We start from the raw sequence: 12517 nt of genomic DNA on the forward strand, positions 1-12517 counted from the left end.
TGAATAATAATTAAAATAAGTTACTAGTAGAGTATCATAAATGTATTGAACTCTGGAAAATGTAGTGTTTATAACTGTTTTAACAGAGCTACAGTTAACAAAATCAGCAATGTCATTACCAGGCCACTTAAAACCTTGTTTTTTAGACAAATGCAGGAAAATGAAATGCCCAAATCAGTTAGAAGTCTTGATTTTATTATAGATTAGGTAACATTTCCAAAGGACACATAAAGTATCTCTCTGAAGCCACAGGATTTAAGAAACCAAGCATCACATAATCATGGCAAATTTGACTTCAATTAATATCCCAACCAATTACTTCACAATTTAAAGAAAATATTCTGATGCAATAAAGGTCATTAGCCTTGTGTGGGTAACACCAGATCAGTTATCAATAGGGATCATTATTAAAATCAGGACAGGACCATACTATATTTTAATATACAAAGCAAAAGAAAAAAGTTCTTGACAGAAGTTCTTTGTTCTCTCATTCTAAATGTTCTTCCCCCATGCGCACGCACACACACAGAGACACTTCTCCAAAAATTGATACTTAATCCCCAAAGGCCAGTAAATATCTCTTAGTAACAAAATTAAGGCTATCTATCAAATAATGGTAATTGATTAAACAATTGCCTTTTAATTGATTTGGTCACCAATTAAATTTAAACATATATACACTACTAAAACCTAAATATCATCTTTCAAGATTCTATGATGAATATTTACTATGATGAACATTTATATATTGCTCTTCAACCAAAGTTCACAAAGCAGTTTACAAAGAAAAATACATAAATAAAATTGCCCCCTGTCCCCAAAGGGCTCACAAACTAAAAGAAACATAAGGCAGATACAAGCAACAGCCACTGGAGGGATGCTGTGGTGGGGATGGATAGGGCCAGTTGATTTCCCCCTGCTAAATATAAGAGAATCACCACTTTAAAAGGTGCCTCTTTGCTCAGTTAGCAGGGGAAGCTTAACATGGATTCTGAAGGAAATGCAAGGTAACTTAATGAACAAAAGCTGTCAAAGTAACCTAGTTTAATAAACAAAGAGCCCTTTCTCATGAGCAGGGCAAAAGGGCTAGAGGCTTTGCGGGGAGGAAGCCCTAAAGAGTTTATCTCCCCACAGATTATTATTCTGTCTTCCCTGGGCAGGCGGATCGCCCACCCAGACGAGCACTGGCTGCTGCCAGCAACTCCAAGGGTCGGGGTGCAGTGACGCATCACCCCACCCCCAGAGTTCCAATAATACACCGCACGAGTGCACGATACATTATGGGGACCTCCCCTCCCTGAGTCTGCTACCTGCGGCTGCTTTCAGCCGTGGCTAACAGACGATCATAAAAATGAGGTTAAGGGAGCGCTTGCTCCTGCTTCATAGGCGGATATGCCACTGTGGTGCTGCTGGGATTGGCCTGATCCCGGTGGTACACACATGTGCAAAACTGGGCTAGGCACCCTTAGCCCAGTTTTGCACACACGTGTGAATAGCCTCAATAGCTAATAAAAGCTGTTAGTCCAAAAAGGCTATCTTGAATATTCTTTTCATTCCTTATTACAGCAACACACCAGAACCCAAAATAGCCTCAAACCCATATACCTCTAATTTGCTGCCTGACCTATTAACATTTCTTCTCATCTATTAAAATTGACCTCCGCTGATTAATCAGCTACAGTTTTACTTGATTAATCTACCAGTTAAAGCAGGGCTTTAATTCAGCCCTCTTGCAGATGTTGGCCTACAACTCCCATAATCCCTGGCTACTGGCCACTGTGGCTGGGGATTATGGGAGTTGTAGTCCAAAAACAGCAGGCGGGTCAAAGTTGAGTAAGCCTGACTTAAAGGTTGCAGCCCTAACAGAGACACATTGGACTGGTTCAGACAATCCAACAAGCTATGGTTTGTGGGATTGTGAACACAGTAGAAAAAAAAGTCACAAGCGCACATGCCTTTTCCTACCCTTTTAAGCATGGAGGTGTGATGCAAGCATTTTGGTTAGTTAAGCCACTACTGTAGTTTTAATTGTGGTTTTCAAACAAAGAACAGATCCTGATTTTATATCCTGGCTTGTGAACCACAGTTAAAGCACCGCTCCTAGGTTGGAACAACACATGTTGTTGTGGTTTGACTAAGCAAGATTCTTCCCTCACAGCAGGGCTTGGAGGGAGGGGAGTGCACAGATTCAGAACTCATTCCTGGCACGTTCACAGTCCACCAAGCCATACAATGATCCTAATGCATGAAACACATCTTTGTAAATTTCTGGATCTGTAAGCATAGTAGCCACAATCTTACACAGATTTAATCTGTTAAGCCTTAAGCACAGCTAACTCTGGTGGCTGTGGCCAGTATGCAAGTAATTTTACCACAGCCGCCAAAACTCTTATGTAAATAGGGTGACCTAGAATTCTGCTCTGGTAGGTGAGTCCTCTAACTGGACATTATGAGCTAAGAGAGCTTTCATTTATAGGAAAGGATGCTAGGATTGTCTAAAGTTGTTTCAGATAATTTTTAATCTGCTTTAAAATGAGAGCTGGTTTGAGGTCCTGGAACAATCTTTAATCAGAAACTGAAGGTCACCGAGTGGCCTTGGACAAATCACTCACTTTTGGCTGCATCTACCTCACATAGTGTTGTGAGAATAAAATGTGATAGCTCCATTATGCTACTCTGAGCTCCTTGGAAAAAGGATGCAATACAAATTTGATTATGTAAATAACAAAGCATCAGAAAAGCATTCTACTACTTTAAAAAAGCTTTGGTGGCTTAGCCTTTCATAGGCCTGATTCATAAATGATTTAATAATAATACCTGGCACATCATACTTTAGTCTTTCAAAGTTCTACACAAACATTCATTAATCCTCTGCACAAAGTAATAGAGTTTACAGTACTGTTTTCAACAGAACTGACTTGAGGAAACACAAACATATACTGTTTATTTACTCAACAGATGTAAGCAATTATTGATTCCTTTCTACAATCAACTCATCTTAGATAACAACATAAACATATTTTGGGACTGGTAGTGGTAAAGATTACTAAAACATTCTGTAATATAATATTGACATCAGTTTCCAACAGCTGTCATAACAAGTGCAGATATGTCTTTAGAGCTATCTCAGTCATTGACCTACCCAGATAATATTCCAGATACTTTTGTTTTATCATAAGGATCAGTTCAGTTAACTTCCCAGCTAAATCATATTTGCTTTTCCACAATGATTAAAGAAGGTAAGATATGTTTTAGTGCCCCAGCCCCATTTCTAAGAGTGTGCAAGCTTTACTGTTACACAGAACATGTCACGTAGCATAATGGAGTGGTAATTAATTCTCTGCAGCTCATCTAGTGTTGTCGTCATGCTATCCAATTCAGTAGTCTACCAATGTACACTCTTCAGAAGTTCTAGATCATAAATACTAGTGCCTATGTACCTACCTGACATATTTGCAATGTCCCTGATGCAGTAATAGGCTAGTAGCAAAACTATCGATAGTCAAGTATTGGAAGTCTAATAGATTGCCAAACATTGAGGAATGGCATAGGAAAATATGGTGAGTTATTCTTATGGAGAAAATACGTGCACTCATTAAAATAAAAAAATGAGAAAGTTAGAGCTATGACTATATTTGAAAGTCAGTGGACTAAGTTTAGGATGTTTTGAGTATAGTCAAGAAAATTTTAACAAAATGATACTGTCAATAGAATAAGCAATAATTATATGGTTACTTTAAAGATGGTCACTTCAGCTAGCCAAGATAAAATGAAAACCAAGTAGGTCAAATAGTCCTACCCCATATGTCATCTCTCTCTCTCTCTTCTGTATGGAAGCTTGGTTGGTACATTCTTTTTAAATTTCACATTGTATGCGTATGTTAAGTTTTGGGAACAATATGGTCCTCTCAATGTATATTTTGTCTTAATTAAAAAAATCAAAACAAACAAAAGTTTCAATGAACCACGTGTGGTACAAAAATAGCTATTAGCACTCCTCCATAAATGCTTGCACAAGTGCTAGTGGTAGAGTCTGCCTATTTCTATAATAGGGAGATTCTATAGCAGTTTTTATGTTTGTGCAAAAGGAAGAAAGATAACTTCAAAATTTCACTTTTCTCACCTAAAGTGCAAGGTATAAAACAGCCCTTCTGAAAGCAGAAGATTCCTCTGAATCCAACCCAATAGGATTTAAGATCTTGCAGTGGTATCCTTGTTGGTACATTTCATGGATGAAGCAGTAATGAGCTTTAAGCTAGGATTCTTAGGATCCTCCTCAAGAGTGTCACCTTGATAACTGATCTCCTCCGTTTTTCCTGAAAAAAATATCTATGAAAACCTCTTCCCAGAATCATAATTGTTCAAGATTCACTTTAGATAAACACCAAAGCAGACATCATCCTGAAATGCTGTTGTCTGCTATTAAATTACTGAATAAAATAAGTTCATTTATTTATTATATTTGTACATCATCCCAAACTTCTGTCTCTGGGAGGTTCAAAGCAACATAAAACAAATTAAAATAGAAATTAAAACCTTAAGACAGTTTAAAACCACGTCTAGTTAAAAAGCTTTGGTGAATAAATGTGACTTTGGAGACTTTTAAGAAGTTGTCAGAGATGAGGAGGCTGTTATTTCAGTACGGAGTGCATTCCAGAGTCTTGGGGCAGCAAAAGAGAAGGCCTGTCCCTGTGTAGCCAAGCTGGTAGCAGCTGCAGACTAACCTCTCTGGATGGTCTCAATTGGTGATGGGACTCACAGTGATAGTGAAGAAGACATTCTCTTAAATACCCAGGACCTAAGCTGTTTAGGGCTTTATGAGTTATAACCAGCACTTTGTATTTTGCCCGGAAACTTATAGGTAGTTCTTTTAATATAGGTCTCTTCAAGATGTCCTGGAGACCAATCTGACTGCCAATCTGACTGTGTACCAACTGCAGTTTCCAGACTATGTACAAAGGCAATCCCACATAGACTGTATTGCTGTAGTCAAGTCTGGAGGTTATCAGAATACATACTACTGTTCTGAGGTAATTTATTTCAAGAAACAGACGCAGCTGGCGTATCAGCTGAAGCTGATAGAAAGCACCTCTGGCCACTGCCTCAACCTGAGACACCAGGGAGAGGTTTGACAGTCAACTGCTAGATACAGGAACAGTGTTCCCTCTAAGGCTTTCATGTGCTCACATGTTTTTTGATGTCCACTCAGTTAATTTTAGATCCTGCTCAGGTTTAATCAGGAAGGCTCCATTCTGAATATGCATGCACACACACTGCCCTGATACTGCCACCCAGAACAAAATTCATTCTGCACACAGATGAAAAGAATTAGAGAGAACACTGTACAGGATTAAAGTTCTGAACATGGGTGGAGACAAACCCAAATTCTTATTAGCAACATATGTAAAAATGTTCAGAGGCTTCTAGTATTGGCTCATCTGTCACATTACCTTGGTCTAGGTTACTCTGTATCTACTGATTCTTTGTGGAATCTAATCTTCACTGTCCTGCATGCGAGAACCCAGTCATTATTGCTTGTGCTAGACATGTGCTAATAATCCACAATAATGATGCAAAAATGCTAAAGAAGAATATAAATATTTGGGTAAAGATGGGCCATCAAGGGAGTGAGCTCAGTCCTAACTGTTACATTAGTTCTTTACATTTGTATCACATCCTTACTCCAAAGAGCTCAGGGTGGTATACAAGTTTCTCTACCTCTCTTCTCCCATTATTTTCTTCACAACAACCCTGAAGTAGGCTTAGCTGAGAGAGTGACTGGCCTCTGAAATGGAGCTTACCTGCCTTTACTAACTAGTAATGTGCAGAGGCCTGAAGAGAGTTCTGTGTATGTTCTATGCCTACACATACACTCTGTTCACATGGGATAATAGCAAGGGTCAGTGGGGAACCTGAAAGAAATTAACAAGTGTGGTGGTTGGGGGGGCAGGCCGATGGGATGTTTTAGGATAGTGTTCTTTGCAACATACAGAAGCTACATCACATGACAAATTCTCAAAAGACAGGCTGACATGGAAAGGGTATTCTAGTAAAGTGCGCCGTCAAGTCGATTTCAACTCCTGGCACCCACAGAGCCCTGTGGTTTCTTTGGAGGAATACAGGAGGGGTTTACCATTGCCTCCTCCCATGCAGAATGAGATGATGCCTTTCAGCATCTTCCTATATGAGTACCCAGAATGTTGGGGGGCAATATGCTAAATCATTGTAAACCGCTTAGAGAGCTCCAGCTATAGAGCGGTATATAAATGTAAGTGCTATTGCTATTGCTATATCGCTGCTGCCCAATATAAGGGTACTCTAAAGGTATTCTATTTAAAAACCACTGCATCAAATGAAGAGTCAAGCATGTTCAAGATATTCCAACAGCAGCAAGTGATTGGTAGCATAGTCACATTTCTAAAATACAGAAAATGACAATGTAATTAGCAGCAGTAACATGGCTCTACTCCACAATGAATGATCTCCTTCCAGTTCATTTCACCAGAACTGACCAAACAGAAGATCACTGACTGCTTTGCTACCCTGAAAATCCAAATGCTCTTGGCAGGTGGTTAAATCTGCATTAACACTTTCTCTTACATGGAAGAGAACTTTTTCACAAATTGCCTTAATATCTGTTTCTGTGTTTTGGCACTCTAAATGCAGTGCAATCATATGATTATCCCATGTGGCAAAAGCTATGGTGCATGTTATCTAGGTTCTTTGATCAGGTTGTTTCTAACAAGATAATTTTCTTCCAGATAGCCATTAGGGATACGACAAGAACCCTGTAGTAGTTGACCCCATATTTCATGAATTCAGCCATTGGGAATAACACCTTCTGTGCACAACCATATAAGACAGTAATATAGACAGAGCAGATTAAGATTATAATAGCCCAGACCTTCCTGAGACAGTATTTGTACAAGGCAAATAGCATTCCTGGAATTTGATTACCCTTGTGCCACAGAGATACATAATGCAACATTCACTACAAATAAATAACCTAGCTTTGGCTTCTCGTGTTACTCACTGCACTGCAGCTGCTGTGCAGAGAAGGCCCTTTTCTGACTATTTACAGTCCTTCCTACGCTCATTATCAACTTCATAGCCTCAAAGTGCACTAGTGTTAGCATGGCAGCGTTAAAGTGCACTGCTTTTCCTTTAATTTCAGCAGGTACAGCAGAGAATGCTTTTGTTAAAAGCATAGCAGTTGTAGTGCTGGTCCCTAAAGCATGTGTGAGCACGCACACACATGAGGAAATGAAAATGGCAACTGAGTTACTGACATGTCATTTTTCAGATTCTTAAAAAAAAGTTTTGTTTTAATTGTCAGGTTTGTCAGCTGCCCTGTGAGGATATGCAATGATTTCTTATTGGTAAGTTTAAAAATGCAGTGGACACTAGCATAATATCGTGGGGCCAGAACAAATAAGGATGTCTCCTTTGCTATACCAGATATTTATATCTGGTATAGCAAAGGAAACATCCTTATTCACTACTATGTAGTGAAGGGCAACATATAAATGTGCAAATAAATTAAAGGCCTCAGCTCCTGATAGTTCATCACGCCCAGGGCACAGAAGTGACTTCCCTCTTGCTCTTCACCCTCCCCAGGCCTTACCTCTCCCAATTTCAGAGGAATTCGGCATATTGGTCACCTCTTTCCCCGCCCGCTCCCCCCAAACCTGCAGAAACATCCCTACAGACGACTCAATAGGCACCCTCTCAGCCAGTCAACCTCGCGGAGGCGGGGCAGGGTCGCAACGGCTTCTGCTTACCCATCCAACTGTCACTTCCTCGAGTTTTGAGCGTTGCCGCCTCCCGGGTGGATCACGTGGGGCGGAGGCCCGCGATGGACTGGTGTTTCTACCCACTGCGGGATGGGGGGGGCGGGGCGGGTGGATGGTTGCCTAGGTTACAGGAGAGCGGGTTGGTGGTATTGGGCAATTTGGCAGAGCGCGAGCGCGGTGGGTGGGCGGCCAAGTCGGAGAGGGGGGCTGCTCCGCGGCTGGGAGCTCCAATTGCGCCCGACCCGCACGCAGCCTTTAAAAGTCATAGGGACTTTCGCCCACCCGCTTCTAAGCCGGTCGCTCCTCCTCCTCCTCCGGGTGGGCTCCTGTTGGGCCAAGAGACCGACCATGAATTGGTGAGGCTGCTGCGGGACGCCGCCGACCCCTGGATCTGAGGAAAGAGGCGGGAGGAAAGAGGGGGAGAGCAGCAACCCCTTTGCTTCATGGGGTGACTGTCAACGCCCCCCAACCGCCATGGAAAGGCTGAGGAGGACGGAAGGAGCCGCACTGGGGCCAGGGTTTGCCCTGGCTGAGGAGGGGCATAGGAACATAGGAAACTGCCATATACTGAGTCAGACCATCGGTTTATCTAGCCCAGTATTGTCTTCACAGACTGGCAGTGGCTTCTCCAAGGTTGCAGGCAGGAATCTCTCTCAGCCCTATCTTGGAGATGCTGCCAGGGAGGGAACTTGGAACCTTTTGATGTTCTTCCCAGAGCGGCTTCATCCCCTGAGGGGAAGATCTTGCAGTGCTCACACATCAAGTCTCCCATTCAGATGCAACCAGGGCAGACCCTGCTTAGCTATGGGGACAAGTCATGCTTGCTACCACAAGACCAGCTCTCCTCTCCTGACTATGCAGTCAGCATAGCTGTTGTTCCTTCTTCCTGCCAGGCGTTTGCTGGGAAGAGACAGGGCAGCCGGTGCTTGGTTGGGGGTGCCCACCAACAAGCCCGCTGAGACTGCAACAACCATGGGCTTGGCCTTCATCATGCCTGCCAGGGGTGTCGCTTTAATTGAGCCCATGGGTCCAAAGAACCCATGGGGCCCCCACCCCTCCCTGTTTTCTTCATGGTCTCCCTCACTCCAAGAGGTGAACAGGGGCCCCTCTCCCCTGTCTCTGCCCCTGCTTCATGCCATTGATGACTGTGGGCTCCCAAGTATAAGGGCACACACAGCCACCTGGCTGAAGCTAAGCAGGGCTTGGTGTGGTCAGTGCCTGGATGGGAGACCCAAGTGTGCCACTTTTGGAGTACCACCACCATAGCTCAGTGGTAGGGCTGGGCATCTCCAGGATGGGACAGCAGACTTCTGCCTGAAACTTTAGAGAGCTGCTGCTAGTCGGTGTAGACCATACTGCATTAAATTGGCCAATGGCCTGACTCTGTATAAGGCAGCTTCCCATGTTCCGATGACTTGTATCCCACTTTTCTTGTTCAAAGGAAGCCCAACAGCTATCCTACACAAAACTACACAAAAGATCAAGACAATAATTAGTAAAAGAAAGCAACTTAATGCACACCTAGATGGGAGTAAACCACCACTGAATACAGACATTTTGCTGCCTGAGGCAAAGAACAATATGACTCCCTTCTCCCCCAGCATCAGTCTGGGTTTACTGCAGCATTATATATTAAATATTAGACAAGGGCTGAATTCTAGCGAGGGCAGGAAGGGTGTGGCTAGAGGAGTGTGTTGGCATGTAGGCATGACTAGCTGGCATGCTCCCATCTCTCTCCTCCCCATGTTCAGCCTGAATTCCCGAACAGAGCTCGTATCTGACACCCAAGTGCTAATACAGATGGTGATCAGGGGCAGCCCTTCCATTAGGGGTGTGCACGGAACCGCGGAGCTGCGGTCCGGCACTGGGGTGGGGGGTTCCACTAAGGGCAGGGGGGCTTTACTTACCCCTCCCGCCCTTTCCACTTTTTGCGCCATAAATATCCCAAAAAATCCGGGTGGCAGGATTCCTCGCCGCCCGCTTCTATCCACTACGATGGCTCCGCCAGCGCCACTCCTCCGTGTGTAAACAATCGGGCGGCAGGGTACTTCCCTGCCGCCCCCTTGAAGCCCCCTGCTGCTGCTGCTGCTGAAGCCCCCTTTCGTCCCCTTAAATCTCGCCCGGACCGGCCGCGCTCTCTATAAGCGTGCAGGCGACAGCAAGACGTACTCCCGCCCGCCCCCTTCCCTGCCGTCTGCGAAAGTGAAGCCTCCTGCGCGCGCGTGCGCAGAAGGCTTCCTGAATCACCTTGGGCTTCAAGGGGGAGGCAGGGAAGTACCCTGCCGCCTGATTGTTTACACACGGAGGAGCGGCGCCGGTGGAGCCATCGTAGTGGATAGAAGCGGGCGGCGAGGAATCCTGCCGCCCAGATTTTTTGGGATATTTACGGCGCAAAAAGTGGAAAGGGCGGGAGGGGTAAGTAAAGCCCACCCCCCTTAGTGGAACCCCCCACCCTATCCCTTCCGAACCAAAACCACCCCATGTCCGGACCGGTTCGGAGGCCAGTAGAATGGTCTCCGAACCAGTCTGTGCACACTCCTACCTTCCATGAGACATGGTGACGTGCTTGCGGTGGTTGGACTAACACAAAATGGAGTTAGTCTGGCCTCATATCAGCCTCTGGCACGGACCTGAGTGGGGTGCAGGGGGTGGCAAGAGACTCCTCAACCCACTGGGGCATGCTCTTCATTTCCCCTGCCTCTCCTCACTGAGGTACCTTCTTTCTCCTCTTCCCCCCTCCCCAATATACAAGCTAGGAATACACCTGCTGCCAATGCCTGGCTTGATGGCATAGTCTGAGTGCCTTGGCAGTATGGCCTGAGAATGCTAAGCTAACCCAGATTTGTCAAGGAGTGTACGTTCAACAGCTGTACACTAAACTTGAACCTTCATGTTCAGAGGCTGTATACTCTGAATACTCTGTATATGCCAAAGGGGGTCGGCCTTTGGGGCTGGGCCTTCGAGGGTGGGACTGAGGGCTGGGGGGTTGGGTTGTGCCAGGCCTTTTGCAGATATGTGTTTGGGCTCTCTTGAGTGGGATGGTGCTTGGGGTGCACCCAGCGGTTCTGGGGCAGCTATTACTGTTGTGGTGGGGAATAGAAGAATTGGTGCTGGCAGAGCAGCTAGTCATTACAGGGGAAGGGAAATCAGTAACTGTTTCCACTTCCAACTGCTCTGTCAACTCTCAGGCCTCGGGGAGCAGCTTCAATGACTCACAGAGTCTGGCCTTGCTCCTCTGCAATGCCAGGTCAGTTCAGAATAAGACCGAAGTTGTCCACGATTTGATCGTGGATGAGGGAGCTGACCCGGCATGTATAACTGAGACCTGGTTGGGGGAGGCGAGTGGTCCTGTGTGGGCTCAGCTGCCTGTTTTGAAACAGTTACAATGGCTGCCGATATTTTTCCTGGCAAAATACAAAGTGCTGGTTATTACATTTAAAGCCCTGAACGGCTTAGGTCCAAGTTATATTAGAGAGTGCCTTCTTCTACATGATCCCCACCGCATGTTAAGGTAATCTGAGGAGGTCCATCTCCAGTTGCCACCGGTTTGTCTGGTGGCGATGCAGAGGCAGGCCTTCTCTGTAGCTGCTCCTGGGCTGTGGAATGCACTCCTGGCAGAAATTCGTAATTTGAGTTCATTACTGTCCTTCAGGAGAGCCCTTAGAACCTATCTCTTTGGCCTGGCCTTCCAGTGTTTTTAAATGATTGACAAATTGTTTTAAATTGCTACCCTGATTTCCAGGGTTTTTTAGCTGTTTGAATTGTTTAAAACCAATTTTAAAAAAATAACTGTTTTAAAACTGTTATTATAGTTTGATTTTAACTATTAACTTGTTTTAATTTTTTTTATTGTGCTGTAAACCACCATGAGCCATTTTGGAAGGGCAATATATAAATCAATCAATCAATCAAATAAATAAATAAATACATACATACATACATACATACATACATACATACATACTTCACAACACTATAAGGCCGAGGCTCTTGCCTTCTTGGCCTGCTTCCTGGAAATATTTGACAGGCCACTGCTCAAAGAGAGAAGATGCTGGATTATATGGGTCTTTGGTTTGATCCAGTGGGTTCTTTTTTATTTTCTTAATACGGAGCTGCAGCCAGCCTATGAACCCTATGAACCCTGGGTTTGTTGTCTCTCATATGATATTTACATCTTCACCTAAATTGCTGTGCAGCCCAATCTTGTGCATGTTTTCATAGAAGATGCTCCACTGTGTGTTTAATGGGCCTCACTCCCAGGCATGTGCCCTGGATTGCAGCCATTGGTACACCTAAAACTAAAAGGGGCTTATTATGCTGCCACCCACTTTTATCTACTTACATTTTTGAGAAAATCAAACTCATGTTCCTTTCAAATGAATTAATTACCCTCTTAGCATTTTCTTCACCTCATTGTATTCACATTAAGGGGTGGTTAAAGAGTGGTGTAGTTAGTAGGTATTCCAAGTTAGTGATGGTGGTAGCCGTTATGTTGTTTATATGCTGTTTTTCTACAGAATGAGAAATAATGCAGGATACGTGGGTGAATCTTTCCAAATGTTTTTAGAGAGGAGGTTGGTTGTGGGACAGTTGGGGATATATATACCGAGGTGCTAAGATGAAGGCTGTAAAGATAAATACTAAGTTGAGTGTCAAGAGATAAATGGAACTCAAGCCCTTTTGTTGCATGCGCAGCTTTGCTAGAGATGCCTGCTGAGTTGTGC

The 12517-nt window shown here is 44.2% G+C and overlaps 2 protein-coding genes across 10 annotated transcripts in view; one reads left to right on the top strand and one right to left on the bottom strand.

Annotated features, from left to right (window-relative positions):
* SACS (sacsin molecular chaperone) overlaps positions 1 to 12517 on the bottom strand; it is a 143706-nt gene that overhangs the window by 120925 nt on the left and 10264 nt on the right. For 2 of the 6 annotated variants that reach the window (XM_053311811.1, XM_053311812.1), the window contains exons 1-2: positions 7625 to 7774; positions 4124 to 4316 (exon numbers count right to left, since the gene is read on the bottom strand). The exons of 1 other annotated variant lie outside the window; for it this stretch is intronic. The gene's annotated coding sequence lies outside the window, so the exon portion shown is untranslated. 3 more of the 6 variants (XM_053311815.1, XM_053311814.1, XM_053311816.1) reach the window with 3 other exon arrangements.
* TNFRSF19 (TNF receptor superfamily member 19) overlaps positions 1 to 12517 on the top strand; it is a 101198-nt gene that overhangs the window by 3222 nt on the left and 85459 nt on the right. The window contains exon 1 of one of the 4 annotated variants that reach the window (XM_053311824.1): positions 7964 to 8149. The exons of the other annotated variants lie outside the window; for them this stretch is intronic. The gene's annotated coding sequence lies outside the window, so the exon portion shown is untranslated. Of the gene's footprint in view, positions 1 to 7963; positions 8150 to 12517 lie in introns of those variants that run through there. 4 annotated transcript variants of the gene reach the window in all.

This window comes from Hemicordylus capensis, chromosome 3 (assembly GCF_027244095.1).
Source record: "Hemicordylus capensis ecotype Gifberg chromosome 3, rHemCap1.1.pri, whole genome shotgun sequence".
Lineage (NCBI taxonomy): Eukaryota > Metazoa > Chordata > Lepidosauria > Squamata > Cordylidae > Hemicordylus > Hemicordylus capensis.